Source organism: Cygnus olor, chromosome 2 (assembly GCF_009769625.2).
Source record: "Cygnus olor isolate bCygOlo1 chromosome 2, bCygOlo1.pri.v2, whole genome shotgun sequence".
Taxonomy (NCBI): Eukaryota; Metazoa; Chordata; class Aves; order Anseriformes; family Anatidae; genus Cygnus; species Cygnus olor.
The window spans coordinates 92,644,246-92,660,069 of NC_049170.1; the positions used below are offsets into that span (position 1 = coordinate 92,644,246).

The window sequence follows — 15,824 nt, forward strand, 5'->3', positions numbered from 1 at the left end:
CAAAAAGAAAAAAAAAAAAAAAAAGCAAACTACAAAACTTTCTTGTTTCCTGTGATCAAGCTATATTCCTGCATCAATGTGCATAGCAACAACTTCAGGGAACAAAAGTGTCTTTGTTTGAAATAAATGATTATTCAGTTCTTTTTAATTTAGCATAGAGTGACCCTTATATTCAGCAGCTCAAACTTGTTTACAAATTGTTGGAGTGCCTAAAATTCTCAGCATATTAAAATTGTACTTTTTAGAAACGGGAACATACTGAGGATAGCAGGGAGAGGACTGCCTCGAAGGAAAGGAGAAGGCAGAACTGAAGGTGGTGCTGCCTTTTCTTAGTGCTGGTACTTTGCATGTAGTGCAGCTGGGACTTGTTTAAAAAAAAACTCGTGGCGTGCAATGACTTGTGCATTATGTGACAGTACTTGTAAAGCAGAACAAAAATGGAAGTGATATTGATTAGGCTGATGAAGCTTAATGAAGTAATTGTTAAGGTATAGCCTCCATACTGAGTCCTTGTGCAAGTCACTTGCTCAAAAAAAAAAGGAAAAAAAGACTTTTTATGAATGAAGGTTAGCAAGATCCTGGGGATTTTTCATCGATGCTATAAATGTTGCTACGCTGTAGACTGGTAACTATACGGACTTAGTAGGAGTTTCGTTTTATTTCTCGCTGAAGAAATTCCCATGTGTTCCCTAGTAGCAGTGCGTGGCTGAGCTGTCTGTAGGTTTAACGTTGCTGGCAGTGGGAGGTGAAGATCATGATATTCTGTGAGGCCAAAGGGGATCACTTTTTTTTTTTTTTATCTTTGAATATCTTTTTTTTTCTTTTTTTTTTTTTTTCTTGGAAGGAGATTCCTCAAGACAGAGACTCTCTTCATATCTGTTTCCGTTATGGCTCTAACCCCACTGTCAGCGCTTAACAAGAGTGTATGTAGTGTTGTACTGAAAACCAACATGAGAAGAACTTAAAAGTGGCAGAAACAAGCTCTTGGAAGCTTGGGAAAGCCAGATGTGTGGTTTCTTCCCGTGCCTTCAATTTGGCCTTGTTATGCATACGTATTGTGTTACGGTCCTGAATAACAACATTGCAGTAGTTTTTCCAGAGAAACAGCACTCCTTTTGGGCTTGAGAGGAGCGGTGTTCAGGGCATGAATCAGTTCGGTGTAATGAATGAGGATGTTGTCAAAGAAGTTAATCTAGGAATTGACAATTGTGTAATGAAGAGGGAGAATGACTCCAGGAAAGGAAATGACGGTCTTGTGTTTAAATCAGATGAACTTGAGGCAGGAGAGCTTACTGCTGGCACTGCCCCAGGACTACAGGGAGAGGAAAGGCGGTGGGATGAGCAACTGGTTCTGGTCAGCATGGGAAGGGAGAAGTCCAGCAGGGCATATCCTTTCCTGCCGGCCATGGACAAGCCAGGCTGACCTTGCTCCCCAGGGCTCCCAGCTCAGTGTGCTTTGCTGCAATGGCCGCAGGAGAGCCCAGCTGCGGGATGGCTGGAGCTTTGGGCATGTTGCCACCCCAGGTCTGGAGGGTGCAAGCCAGTGATGAGAAATGGTCATTCTCCATAGTTGTAATGCAGGCAGAGGAGGAGTCTGTCCAGGCTTGAAGACTTAAAAAAAAAAAAAATAAAATAAAAAATAAAAAAAAATTCAAGGTGGCCCAAAGATGGTGTTGGTGGGAGGCCACCAGACTGCCAGTCCTGCAGAAGACAGCAAAGGAAAGTGTGGAGCCTAGAGCCAGGCACTGCTGTCAGTGCAGGTTTTGTTTTAGTGAGTTTTTTGTTTTAGTGTGGTCTTGAACCAGCACATTACTGAGGATGACAGTACCTCTGAGGAGATGTTAGGAGCATGAAATCCTTAGCTACTTAAACCTTTGTGATTTTGTGGTCATTGGCAAGAGTTCTGCAGCTAACCTGAAGCAGCAACCTTCTCCTGATCTAGAGCAGTTTAACGAGCAGAACACTATTAAAATATACTATAGGGAATTATACTTTGTCTGTTGGGGGAGAGAAAAATTTGGCCTGGTTTTGAAGCTTAGGTCTGTCCGTTGGTGCTCGGTGAAAATGCTTCTACTTGTGGGTTTGGATAGAAAGAAACACCACTTCAGGCATCTGAGCTCAGGCCTTGGCTTCAGCCCATCTCCAAAAGAATTAGCAAAGAATTACCACATTAGCAAAATGGTCAGAAAGAGATTGTTATACAAAGGCATGCCAGGACAATGACACAGAAATAGAATGGTAAAGTTTACTTCTTGGTCTTTGGTGGAAAAAGCAAGAATCCTGCTGAAACTAGTTGTTGTTCCGTGCTACACACTTCAGTTTAAGCATCCTTCTTTAACAATTCTAGCAGCTTCTGAACTAATCACATTGCTCTTGTGTGGTTCTTCCTGCAAGACAAAAAAATGAGTTTAAATCCACTTCAGGTGAGCAGGGAGAATTCAGTTAATAACACTGAGCCATTTATGCTGGAGTGCCAGCAGATCAGTAAAATAAATTCAGCTTTGTTGCCATTCCGTTGGCAGGACATCTTCTGTTGAATTTCACCTGGTAACATCTGGGCCCAAGTACTTTTCTAAAACAGGTGGGAAAAAAAGGATAATTTTTCATAGAGAAATAGTGTCTACATTAAAATTCTCTGTAAGCATTTTGTGTACTGTTTCTCTAAGGATGAGGAGGTGGTAATTTAAAAAATAAGGCTTACACATTATCTTCTCTCTAGGGATTTTAAACATTTCAGAAGCGTGAAAGAACATTTTCATTCATTGAACAAAATGTGTTTGCAACAGAGCTTAAATTTTCTTAAAAAGTCATAATTAATATAAGAAGAAATCAAAATATTTTTTTGTCTTTTTCAGTCAGTATTTATCTTTTAGTTGTCATAGCTAACTGAAAAACACTGTACACTGCTCTCTTAAAAAAGAAAGAAAAAAAAACATACCTGTGACTTGATGCAGAAATTGTTGAAGAAAATTTGCAGGGTAATTTAACCTCCAAATTTTACACATCTTTATATTTAGGTTAACTACCAGCATTATCGCTCTAAGACTGATGAAGATAGTAATAGCAAGAAATTACCACTCCTCTCATTTTGCTAAAGGAAAAGATAGTTGCTCTGCAGACTGTCAAGAAATTCAGCTCCACAAACTTATTCCTTCCTGGAACTGAAGCTGCATGATTGAAAAACAGCAAGGAGTTACAGAAAGATACCAAGTTGTCCAGTGGTCCCTAAGAAACAGCAGAAAATTGTTACCCTGGCCAACTAGAAATGGGCAAAACTGCCAGGAAAGAAAATACAACATTATAATTCTTCAGTGCTGTCCATTTTATATAACCAGGTATGGAGACACAAACATTTTCAGCAAGTCCATTTAAATAAGTTAACATTCATGCATTGTTCACACACTTCCATGTTGTGCCAGCAGATTGGTTGCAAGGTTGTGCTATGTTTTTTTGTTACTGGTGGTGGTGGTTGGTTGGTTTGGTTTGGCTTTCAAGTCAAATCACTTCAGTACAGTTTTGTTCAGTTCACAGTTGCATCAGCATGACTGAAGGGTGGAGAACAGAGGACTGCAGGAAAGAAGCACATATAAAGAAAAGAGGATGGGGAATTCTTAAACTGCATTTGGCATCATATAAAATGTTTCTGTAACTGCTTTCATTTTTACAGGGTGGGGGCGTGCAGTGCTATTGCTCTGGTGTGGCAGTGTTTTACACTGCATCTTCTTGGGTATTGTCTAATGAAACAAAGAGAAGGGAGAACTGTCAGACAGAGCTTTATCTGTCACTACCTAAATATTCTGTGGAAACAAAGCACTTTTAACATCTCCTAATAAAATGTTCCTCCTTATCTGTCAAGTTACCTGGGGGACTGCTAAGGTCGTGAATGTAATGGCATGTATGTTGATGATAAGGACGTGCAGTGTGCACACAGCCTTGCCTGCCATGTTACCAGCGGGTTGCAGGTTTGAGCTGAACTGGCTCACAGTCACTTACACTTAAATACGTATGTACATACATAGAGAATGTTTAATTCATTTGAAATTATTATTTTTTATTTCATGGACATGAAAATATTACTTTAGCTTCATGCACACATTTAAAAGGTAATCAGTGTTTAGAAAGGCTGGTTACAGTACACATGAAACCAAAGCTTCATGAAGTAGTGACCTCTAAACAAACTGTTAAATTAGAAATTGTTTTTAATGTGGATTTATCAGTACCCTTAGAAGGTTCTTATAAACCAGGTTGTATTCAGTTGAGTAAAACATTTTATTTTGTTTTATTAATTTGAGCCAGGTTGCCCTATGATGGAGTAAACAAAGTTTGTTACACTCACGACTGTCCTTGAATACAAAATGTGGTATGTTGTCCAGTACATTTTTTATTAACAGTGAACAGTTCAGGATAAACCTGTAGCCAGATAAATCAATCCCAGTACACCTGGGAATGGCAAATGTACTTATAAAAACTTTATTTTCTTTACTGACAATTTACCAGCAGAAAAAAAACACTGTATTTGTCAAACTGTTGACAAGCACTGGTTGAACTCACTCCAGAGTTCATAATGATCACTTAACTGCCACAATATTGCAGGATTTTGAATTTAATCTCCTTCAGTGCCAACATATGATAAACTGTAAACGTATTGCAAAAAGTGTGCAGTCATAAAGCATCTTAAAGCAGGGGACATGCACCAAAATAAGTGGATTAGATTTTAGCATACCAGAAACAAAAGGGACGCAAAATACTCCAAATTAAATTTGTTTGAAATACAAACAAAATTTGAAATTCAAATGAAGCCAGCACTTCTAATCTACTAAAGATGTAAATGGCTGTTCAGCTTGCGAAGTTCAAGGTAATGTTACCAGCATAACAATAAGGCCCAATCCTGTGTACTTTTAATCACTTAAGCAGTCCCACCGAAATTAAGAGCACATGCTCAGGTGATGTAAACATTAAGATGGCTTTGTAAATCCACTGCACCATACCATCAGTGCACCCCTTGTGTGGTTGTGGCTTGGACTAGTACATTACAGCTGTACTCGCAGTGCACTGTTACTGAGGGACATGGTTTTGACCATATATTGGCCTGGAAGGTTACACTGGTAGAGCTTTAGCACTGAAAAAATTACAACTTCTTGCCCATTCACAACCAATGCCAGCAGAAACTGGTAGTACAGAAGTAGGCCTTTCCAGAAGGACTTCTAGAAGTAGGCCCTTCTAGAGGTAGGCCTTTCTAGAAGGCCAGTTGAGCAGACTACTACTTTCATACTCAAGCCTATTGATAGAACTGGCTGTTGTTCCAATTTACTTTGCTTCTGCCTATCTGTTAGAGTCATAACTTACCTGCAAAGACTTGGAAGGGCTTGTGTTCCCTTGCTTTGAGCTGGCTAAGTACACGGGATGTTATTGTCTTAAATGTCTGAAGAATTTGCAGCACTGTTTTTGACCGTGAAAGCAGGAATTGTGAGCCCTAAAGGTGAAGTCATAGGATGCATAGGTCCAAGCAGTGAGGCTCTGCTTGGCCAAAATTCCTGCAGGAACTAGGAGACCATGGTGGTGCAGGATATGGCATAGGCAGCTGGATTCAGATACCATTAGTTCACCCATGCCCTTGCACGAGGTTCCTGTATATTCCAATAGCCCCTACCTGATAGAAAATACTGGGTTCAGGGACATTCAAGGAATTTCACCCATCTGAACCTGGAGTTTAATGTAACCCTGCCATTTTCTTCAGCTCAGATGCCATTGGTATAGGGCTTTCCTGCCTATTTTTTTGGCAATTCCTTTGTCATTGCTAGCATTTTTACACTAGTCATTCCTCCGTACTTGAGTTCAGTGCTCATGCTGAGCTCCGTTCTCTTCAGAGCAAGGGATAATGGGGTGAGGTAAGGAAGAAGCTTTCTCTCAGAGCTCTTTTGGCCAGATCTGAAAAGCGGGAAGGGGAGAGAGCCTGGCAAGTGGGTTCACACTTTGATAATTCCAGCAGCTACGTGCTATCTACTGACTGTCAGCTCATCCAGGACAGACGTCTGTCTCCTTATGAAGAGCCTCTGTGGTTCTAATACGTGCTGCAAATGTATTTTGTGATCAGAGTTGGAAAATGAAATATGGAGTGTCCTTCATGTGGCAAAATAAGACTCTTTGTTTGAAAGAAGAAAAAACAACAGAAAAACACAATTTTCCATGAAAAAGCTGTTTTTCAAGTAGCCTGTCAGTGACTTATGCATTTGTGGGAGAGACCAACAAGAAGTCTTTTGTAATAGGCTGTGTACAAATTTACTTTCTGTCAAATCTACATGACTTGGAGTTGTAAGTCTACATTTTGCTAAAATATGAGAGTTATTTTATCATCTACTCCATAGATTCTTATTTTTTTTTAAGTATATCATCTGAAAGGATGATGACTTTGGTGGCAAAATTAGTAACTCTGTGTCTTATTTATGAAGGAGTGCAGCTCTTGGTGTATTCAGTCTGCTAGTGAAGTCATGCTAGGTTGTGTTAATTGTCCATCAGTGAGGAGGAGGTAAGAGTTTTGCATTATATATTTCCAAAAGCTTCATAGCAAAACAACCTTTTTTTAGAACTGCTTGAATGTCAGCAACTGCAGGGTGTGTGTGTGTATGGGTGGGGGAAGTGGAAGTGGGAAGGGGGGTATGGGAAGTGGGGAAGTGACTATTCTTCTACATCAGCTTCAGTGATTAAGGGAATAGAAATGAAATGATTTTGTGTTATGTATTTGCATGAGCTGAAAGGTACTGCTTAAGTACTTAGTCATCTTTGCATTTCATACTTACAACTCTTTTGTTGCTTCGCAGTTGTTTCTGCTAGCCTTCTCAAACATTATTGGAGTACAGTAGCATTTCAGTACTGTGATTCTCTCTTTTATCTGCATTCCCTGGAGAGCTGGATTCTGTTGTTTTTTCATAGTGAAAATGTCTGGGAATAGCGGATGCTTGGCAAATATTTAGGTAAATAGGAGTCGTAGTGCAGTTTCTCGTTTATGAATTGTTAACAAAATAGCTTGGAGAAATTCAGAATACTAGGGCTTAGATCTCTTGAACTCTCTGGCAGAGACCTTCTCTGCCAGGCTGTGTGCGCTAAGAAGGAAACAGGCAGTGTGACCAGGAGGAATGAGAGGTGCTGTTAGCTTGTGTAGGGCTTGGGGATATCCCTGTGGATATCCCTCCATTAACAACATATGCACCTCATATAAAACATGATGCCTTAGGCCTTATATAGCATTTGAAGCTTTGTTTTGGAAGAAATACTCTGGGAGGCAATGGTGTGTTGTTAGACTTTTTTTGGTTTTTATTCAGCTAGCCGTAATAACAAATTACCTGTGTAATTATTCTCCAAGGTCCTAATACTTCAAGGGAATTTATGTTTGTCTGACTTGGGAAAAAAATACTACCACAAAACCACAAAATGATTAGATTCAGCATTTTTAGGCTGCCTAAATCTTTTTTTCAATTTTGCCATTAACCAAATCTGTTGCAATACGAAATTGTGAAGCATAGCCACCTGGAGGCTGGTGGTGAAACCCAGGAAATCCTTGAGAGTCATTCACCACCTTTCCTATTTAGAGTACAAGGAAGTCAAGGGAAACAGAAGGTAACATTTAATATTCCGTGTGTGACATGTAACATTCTGTGCATGTCACCCTTACCTAAAATGCGCTCTCTTTTACCTTCTTATCTTAAAGACATTCACCAGCATCCTTTTATAATCAACAGGTTACAGTAGGAACAGTAAAAGAATGGTAGAAGTCAGCCACCAAACATTGTGCTCTCTTCCTTCCCATGGTTCTTAGATGCCTGACCCCTGTCCATAAAGGTTCAGTTTGCACCCAGAAGAGCCCCACCTCTGGTCTTCCACTGCCCATTCACCCGTGCCCACAGATCAGAGGGGATGGATCATGAATTTTACACATCCACTGAAGTTGTCCTCCCCTGCTTTTCTTTGATGGTTTACTGTAGGGGTCAGAAGCACACAGACTAGTATTTTACTTCAACTTGCTTCGTGCCGGGAAGACAATATCAATGTATCCTTGCCTATCACTATCATTGCAGTGAAGGCTTTTCACCCTGTGCAGTGCTGAAATTTCATGCCTCAGCTCCACAGAGGTCTCAGGGTAACCTGGGGCACATCTATAGCCCGTGAATGATCCAGACTGATATTTGCAGTGGCAAGAACAATGCATAATCTGACATTTGTGTACGGAATGGCTGTAGGATAAAACAGTAGTTGCTGTTGAATTTTATGTGATTGGAATATTATCTCTGAGCATTGAGGGAATTTTGTGGCTAATACAAGCACTTTTATGCATCTAGGGCTCCATGAGAATGAATATATATGTGTATATGAATTGCGTGATCGATCTCTTAATGATCTTGGTTTTATATTACAGTACAGAACAGAAAGACACTAGACAAATTGACTGAATGTTGTTGCTTGTGTTTGTCCAGAGACAACACTTCACCTTATGATATCAACTGAAGATTTAGATCCTGAAGAAAAAGAGCCTCTGCATGAACTCAGTATTAAAAAGGCTGGGAGCTCTTGCAGTCTGTGAAAATCTTGATTTGTTTCATAAATGAATGCAGATTAGATCCTCTTGGCAATGCTTTGTTGCTATACCCCAGCTTACAGCAAATATATCAACTCTGTTACCAGTGCACATAGGTTTTATGTGTAAGTACGTGTGTGGACATGAAGGCGGCCACTGCTGTGTGTGCCACATATTGAACAGCGGATAATTAAGCAGAGCACAGTGAAGCCTCCTACGCTGATTATTTTCTTTCTGTATCTTATCACTTCCCCTATTGAGGTGGAAAATAGCTGTAGATGAGAACTAGACCTGCCCATTACAAAGAGCACGCGTATTAATTTCAGCAGCTCTTAATTTATTTCACTTCAAGGATGTATACATAAGCTGTAGATGAAAATCAATTAAATAGTTGAGAAATGGAGCATCAGAAAACAATTTGTAAGTATCTTTCCTTAAATGCTGCAAGGAAATAAATGGGTAATTTGTATGGAGCATATCAAGGGGAAAGGGAAGAGGAACAGTTAATATGCTGCATTGTAGTCCTCCTTTGCTGACCTAAAAGTAATTCTGTTGAGCGGTTTAGCTTTTCAGATGCATCATTGGGAATAACTGGTAGACTCCAGAAAAAAAAAAGATAAAAATGACTGCAGACATCCTTTATTTTATTGCAGCAAGAGTTGGGGGCGTGGTGGTTTGGCTGCCAGTGTCTCAACGCCTAGCAGGCATCTCTGCTACTTCAGCTGACCTATGTTGATTTTGCTTTTGGAAGTGTTACCAGTGTCACCTTTAGTGTTCTCAGTAAAAGTTTCTATGCCCTGCCTCGTGCAAGCTAGTGGTTAAAAATCAGGTTGTGCTTTTGCATAACCTCACCTTCTGCTGGAGTTCAGTGGAAATGTCTTGGAGAAAGTAGGAACTGTTCTCATGTCTGCTTCCTGAGGTGGATCTCGTGTGCTTCTGGGTGAGCCTGTGGTGACAGGAGGAGAGCTTTAGCTTGGGTCCTTGTCAGGCAGTTAGCATGTGGTTAGCAGCCCCCACTGGGAGGGTGGGAATTCATTTCTAGCTTCTTTTGAAGGAAAGACCAAACGAGAAATAGTACAGCTATAGCTGTCACCTCTTCTTACATTGCATCATTGGCTTTTCTTAAATGAAGGCAAAAAGTAGAGATGCAAATGACCTACATTAACACTTTGATAATCACAGTCCAGTAATTCTGTTGAAAAAGATTTACTGTGTCACAGCCTAACTCACAAAGAGCTCAGAAAAGTAGTTAAAACCGTTTTCATACAGCTGAAGCTGTAATAGTGAACTTAACTCCGTTACAGACAGTTGAAAATAGACAGGGGATAGCTCTGTTACCACCCTGGGGGAGCTTCTGTTTTAAATGCAGTCCTGTGCAAAGCAATGATCTTGTGGTGGCAGGAGACCTGTGTGGCAGCTGTGCGTGAACGTTGAAACTCCATGTCTGAACCTGAAAAGGGCAGATACCAAGCTGGTTACTCTAATTTACCCACTCCCCCCACCCCCTAAAGAAAAAAAAGGAGGAGGTGAGGGAGGGGGAACAGGTTTTACCTCTGAGGGCCGTTGCTTTTAAGAGGACAGGGACACAGTCTCTCCTCCAGTGTGTGTGAATCAAGCATGGCTGTATCTATACTGTGTCTCCAGGGCTCTGAACATCTTGAGCACCCTGATGTTTTTTCAGCTTTCACACCTACTTCATTGTTACTATTGATCGTGGCTGATGCAATCCCAGATGCTTAGCACCAGATTCGCTGGTCCCTTCTTTCCCGTCAAATACTCATTCTCCACTGACTCTTTCCCTGTCTCCATCAGTGCTACCTTCATCAGCTCCTTGAGGAGAAGGGAGAGTGTTATGACAACTTGTGTTAGCTGGCTGCTGTCTCCTTTGCTATACACAGCATCAGGCATTTTCTGTCCTTCCTCAGGTGATGGTAAAAGTGTCCTTCTCTGACTCAGTGCCACCATTTCACCCGTTCTACTCTGGCTTCTTCAGTCTTCTCTGGTATGAAAACAAGTCAGCTCCACACAAACCTCTGCTCCCTCGGTGTCTCACTCTTTCTGCCTTCCCTTTCTGCATCCTGCTGGCAGAAGTCTCCATCCATCACTGGTTCAGTAGCTTATCAAAGCACATAACCAACTTCTGAACATCTGGACAGGTGCTGAACATCTGAACTTGCAACCATGTTGTTCTCTTAAATAATGTGAGTAAAGAGCTGTCCTGTCCTGGATTGACCCTGACCTTGAGAACAGTTATTTTATTATCAGTGCTTAAGGGCTTGCAGTGTCTTCTGTCTGCAGTTGCTACCAGCAGCCTGAAAGCTTTGTCTCAGGGTCACGTGAGTAAGTTAAGGTAAACATCCATATGTTCAAACACTTATCCTGTGTGTCTTTAAGGACACTTTTTATGAAACCTTCTGGGGTGCTACCAAGCCACATCTGATCAGCACTACAACAAAGACATCTACTGATTGTGCAATAACGTTCAACAACTGATACTTCAGAGGCAAACCTATTTTCACCTTGGCTGTAAAATAATATCCTCTTACAAGTTCTTTGGGGAGAATTTCCAATTAAGCATGACTGCTTCTTGTTCCTTGGTAATACTGGCAAGAGGACAAAGCCTTGACACCTGCACGTCTTATGCTAGGTATAGTTTACTTTGAAGCTCTAAAAAAGCAATAAATAGCTTCTTTGCTTGGTCATTGGCCCAACGCAACTGCTGTGTTACAGCCCGGGTTTGTGAAGTACGAGGGGAGGAAGTGAATTGTTCTAAATTAAAAATAATAATAATCATAATGGTTAATAATCTCTGTTAATGAAATTTTCAGTCATGCACTGATACTGGACTGCATCTCTCTTCAGGATGGCTTCCGAAATAGAAATCTTCTGTGAACAGATGATATCTGCTGTCAAATATTCCCTTCTTCCTCATAAGATTTCTATTTGGGAGGTTGGTTAGGTAGAAGGACTGAGAACCTTGTTCTTCTGAGTTTCAGATAGTTCCTCAGCAAAATACTCTACCTTGAGGACTCTCTTCCTTTTCATTAGCTGTATATTTTTGTTTTGCTCTGTTGGGTTTTTTTGTTTGTTTGTTTTGTTTATGGTTTTGTTTTTGAACAAGATCTATGGTTGTTTTCCAAAAGCTTTGAGATGTTTGCTTTTGAGCTTCCTTTATGAAAATAACCAGGCTCCTAAATGTAGTCTGTCAAGCTTGCTAGCTTGCGAGACACACAGGTTGCCAAAGGAGCTTTGCTTCTTGTAGTGCCTATAAGTATATCAGTGTGTGGAAGCTTTGAGCTTTTCAAGATCCTCAGCTCACCTGCTGTATTGTGCTCAGGAAAGTTGAGCAGTGAAATACACAAGTGAAGGAATTTTTTGACTTTCTCTTTTGTGGCCTTCCCACAGGAACAGCAGCATAGTGCATGGGCACCTCTGAGAGCACATCTTTGGCGTTTGGGGAGTTACTTGCACTGGAAGGATGAAGCCCCAGGTGGAATCTGGGTCTTCAAGGCAGATGAGGGAGGCAAGCTGCAGTCTGGCCATAAGATAAAGGAAAGCCCAAATGCCTGTGACAGCTAATTAAGGCTACACAGCTGCGGCAGTCAGGCTATAACTAGGTTGCTTAAGCCCAGCCATTGTGTGTTTGCATGATACCTATTATTTTTGAGGACAAAGATTTTTTTTTTTTTTCAGTATTACTCTGAGAGATGAACGGCCTCCTTTCAGGTTGTTCTTACAGTAATTCCTACCAAAATATGTGTGTCCAAACTGGCTGGATAATCTGTTCAGTGAGACTGTTCCTGACACATGTGGCTGTTCCTGACGTGCTTGCTACAGCAATAGAGCCTAAAAGACCAGCAAATAAGACAGAGCAAAAACCTCCAGAAGGGAAGGAGCAATGAGGCAGGATTTTAAGCTCTCAAAACCTAGAGCATGTTGGAGATTGCTTTTGCATGTTACCTTTATGGACTGGCCGCCAGGTGCTTTGAATTCAAGTGATCCTAGTCCCAAAAGTCAGGCTGTATGGCTTGGTCAATACTTACTCTTGCCAGGGGTGCGTTCCTGTAGCGCATCCTTATTTAAGCAGTGGATGCTTCTGGATCTGTTGGCCCTGAGCAAATAATAAAGAACAGAACAAAACCTGACTAATATCTGTGATCTGTTAGATAAAACATTTTTAAATGCTTTCCATAGTGTGCCAGGAAGTTTAGTAAACCCACCCATAACACAAAAATAATCTGCAGTCGCCAGTGGTGATTTGCACTGTGCTGAGTACAAGCCGATACGGGCACAGGCCTGTTACAGATGCCTTGCACTTGCTCTTCTGATACCCAGGTGACCCAGTTCACGTCTGCTAGCGTGTGGATGTTATCCATCACAGTCACTGCTGAGCTGTGTGCTCAGCAGTCTGTATTATGGCACTGCAACAGGTGTCTGCTGCAGCCTCTCTTGGAAGGATGTCAGCTCATGCTGGAGCTTGCCTATAGCCACTTTAGTGTAGGGACTTTTGTCAATTGCTACAGGTCATTTCGGACTGCGTTGTGGTCTTAGGGGATGGATTTGCAAATGGAGTTCATGAAAATTATATTAAACCGATCAAGCTCAAAGCGAAGCTTTAGCTAGGATGTCTCATGTATTGCATCTAAGAACTCCACCCAAACATAAAAAGGAAAGTGACTTAGTGACTCATCTTTTTCATGTTTCGTATCATCCATCAGATAACAGCATTTTCAGAAGCACAGGAGCAGCTCAGATTATTTTGATGTCTTCTGCAGCATGCAGCTTAGATTTGCTTTCTCTTTTTCCCCGTCTCTTCCCTCCCTCCAACTCTGTCTCTCTGTCTCTCTCTTTTTCAATTTATCTGAATTAAACAAGTCTCTGATTATTCTTTATGCCACTGCAAATAAAGTCATTTTCAGAAACAGATGTCGAAAGAGCCTAGTGAAATAATCCTGGAGGCAGATGCAGTCTTCCATAAGCTGCCAAGCGCATGGTGCAATCAAAGTGATGAAACAAAATGGAACAGGCTGCAGAAAAAGTAATTAAATTATAGTTCCATTGTAGAAGCACATTTTAAAATTACTGAGATTCAGAGCCCATAATGCTGGTATTATAGTTGAAAGAATACTTGCCATGGGTCATGAGCATTTTTTTTTTTAACAGTTATTAATCATGCTTGACTGGAAAGACATGTGTAACCTACAACAAGCAGTGGCTGTAGTTGTGCCAAAGGAAGCTTTTGTTCCCTGGAGAGAATTGTATCAAAGGCCAGTGTCCTATTATTACGTGTGCAATAGCAAAGTGCAGAATCTGAAAAAGGGCTTTTCAGATTTCAATACAGAGTACTGGAGGGAAGGAAAAAGAAAAAAAAAAAAAAACATAAGTATTGTATCTTAGGGAATACTATTTGACCTCCTTTTTCTCTTACCTAGTTAACTTATTCATTATCTGAGTAATAGTTTTAAAAAAAAATAAATCTCTAAAACATTCCTCCTCTCCCTAACTTAAAGATAATGCCAAGGTTCTTGTAAAAATGGAAAAGAGGAAGGAAATGTACAAAGTCCTAGAAATTAGAGACTAAAAAGACCTCATTAGCTCGTTCAATGCTGTTTCCTTTCCATTACAAGATGAAACTATAGAACAGCAGACAGTTTTGTTTTGTTTTGTTTTCCTCCCAGTTGTCAATATCTAAACATTCTGTGGGAATATGTTGATTTCCTTATTAAAAAAATAAAAGAGTTTCACAAGGACTGTTCATACTGCCTTTTCAAGATTGTAAAATTGTACCATTTTAGTTTTCCGTTTCAAAGTGATATCTTTTTTACTTTGAAATATATTATAGATAATAGAATACAAAACTAGCAAGTTGAAATCCGTATGAAAATTCAATTGCAGAAAAATAACTTCTTTGGGTTGACAAAAAATTTTACACCACACACACCCTACATTGTTTCAAAAATTTACATGTGGGTCAATAAATGAACTTTTCAAGCCAGAATTTACTGCAAAATTTGTGTTCTATGTCTAAATTCTGCTTAACACCTGATCCGGCATTCCCAGCACTGAGTGCCTTGGCTGACTTCAATGTATTTCTTATAAAGCTTCAAGGAAGCTTTATGTGTCCATTCTAACTGGAAATGCCAGAGGCAGTGCTGCTTCTGGAGAATATAATTCAGCCTGAGAGATACCCTAAACAGATTTTGGGGGCAGAAATTTGGCTATAATTGCTTTCTTTTTTTGTAGTTAACTCATCCTCACATCAGCCGACAGCACTTGTAGCATCCTAGTTTCTCTCCTTCAATTCCCTCAAATATCAGTAGGCTTTCTTGAGGCTACCTCATTTATTGTTAGATAAGCTACATCTTTACATAATTTTCTTTGTAGATAGTCTTTCCCACTCTCTTCTGAATGAACTCCAGCTTAATCCTTCTTTGTTGTGAGTGGTTGTGGAGTTTCCAGATGTAAATGTGAAACAGGACATGGTTATGTGAATGTGGCTTCTTCCTCTTCCCCTGCTCTGAAGTATAAGGTTTCAACCTCTAATGCACAGTCTTCTGTCATCCTCAGGTCCTTGGTATCATTATTGCTTTCAAGATTTGACTCACTATTAGGAATTTGCTTTCCCTGCTTCTACTGAAATGCATTTCTACGCTGTGATTCTTTTCATGTTGTTGTGTTCCTGCTTATATTTGAGCTCATCTCCTTTGTAATGTCCTTCGAATTTAGTGTCTTCTATAGGTGTCACTAATGTGCTGCCAATGCCCACCGTGAGTTACCGATGTAGGTACTACCCACACTTCTGCAATGTTTTGTTGTTGTTCTTTTATTTGTTTTTTGTTTTGTGTGTGTGTTTTGTTGGTTTGTTTACTAGAAGTCCATTCCTCAGTACTTTTCTGGAGTCTCTGCAATAAGTCAGCAACTATCTTGTCTTGATCTTTGCATTTTTTTCCCTCAAATGAGCAAATGGACCACTTTGTGGTACAATTCTACATTGACTTACACGCAAAGAACTCTGTTAATGGACTGTGTATGGGTGACAAAGCTACTACAAAAAAAAATGTACCTTGTGTCTGCTTAGAGCACTTTTGTAGGGAGTTCCTCAGAACATGGGAGCTTTTTTAAGCGATTGTATTATTTCGCTTCCAGAGTCTCTTCCTCTCACTTTTCTGTCTCATAATGAGTTGAGAGGGTTGGGGTTGTTCAGCCTGGAGAAAACAAGGCTCCAGGGAGACCTTATTGCAGCCTTTTGATATAT

General features: G+C 40.4%; 1 protein-coding gene across 28 annotated transcripts in view; it reads left to right on the plus strand.

The window, feature by feature from the left end:
* Nucleotides 1-15,824, plus strand: part of LOC121065899 (poly(rC)-binding protein 3-like) — a 514,190-nt gene that overhangs the window by 425,116 nt on the left and 73,250 nt on the right. The window contains exon 5 of one of the 28 annotated variants that reach the window (XM_040549036.1): nucleotides 6,450-6,526. The exons of the other annotated variants lie outside the window; for them this stretch is intronic. The gene's annotated coding sequence lies outside the window, so the exon portion shown is untranslated. The remainder of the gene's footprint in view (nucleotides 1-6,449; nucleotides 6,527-15,824) is intronic. 28 annotated transcript variants of the gene reach the window in all.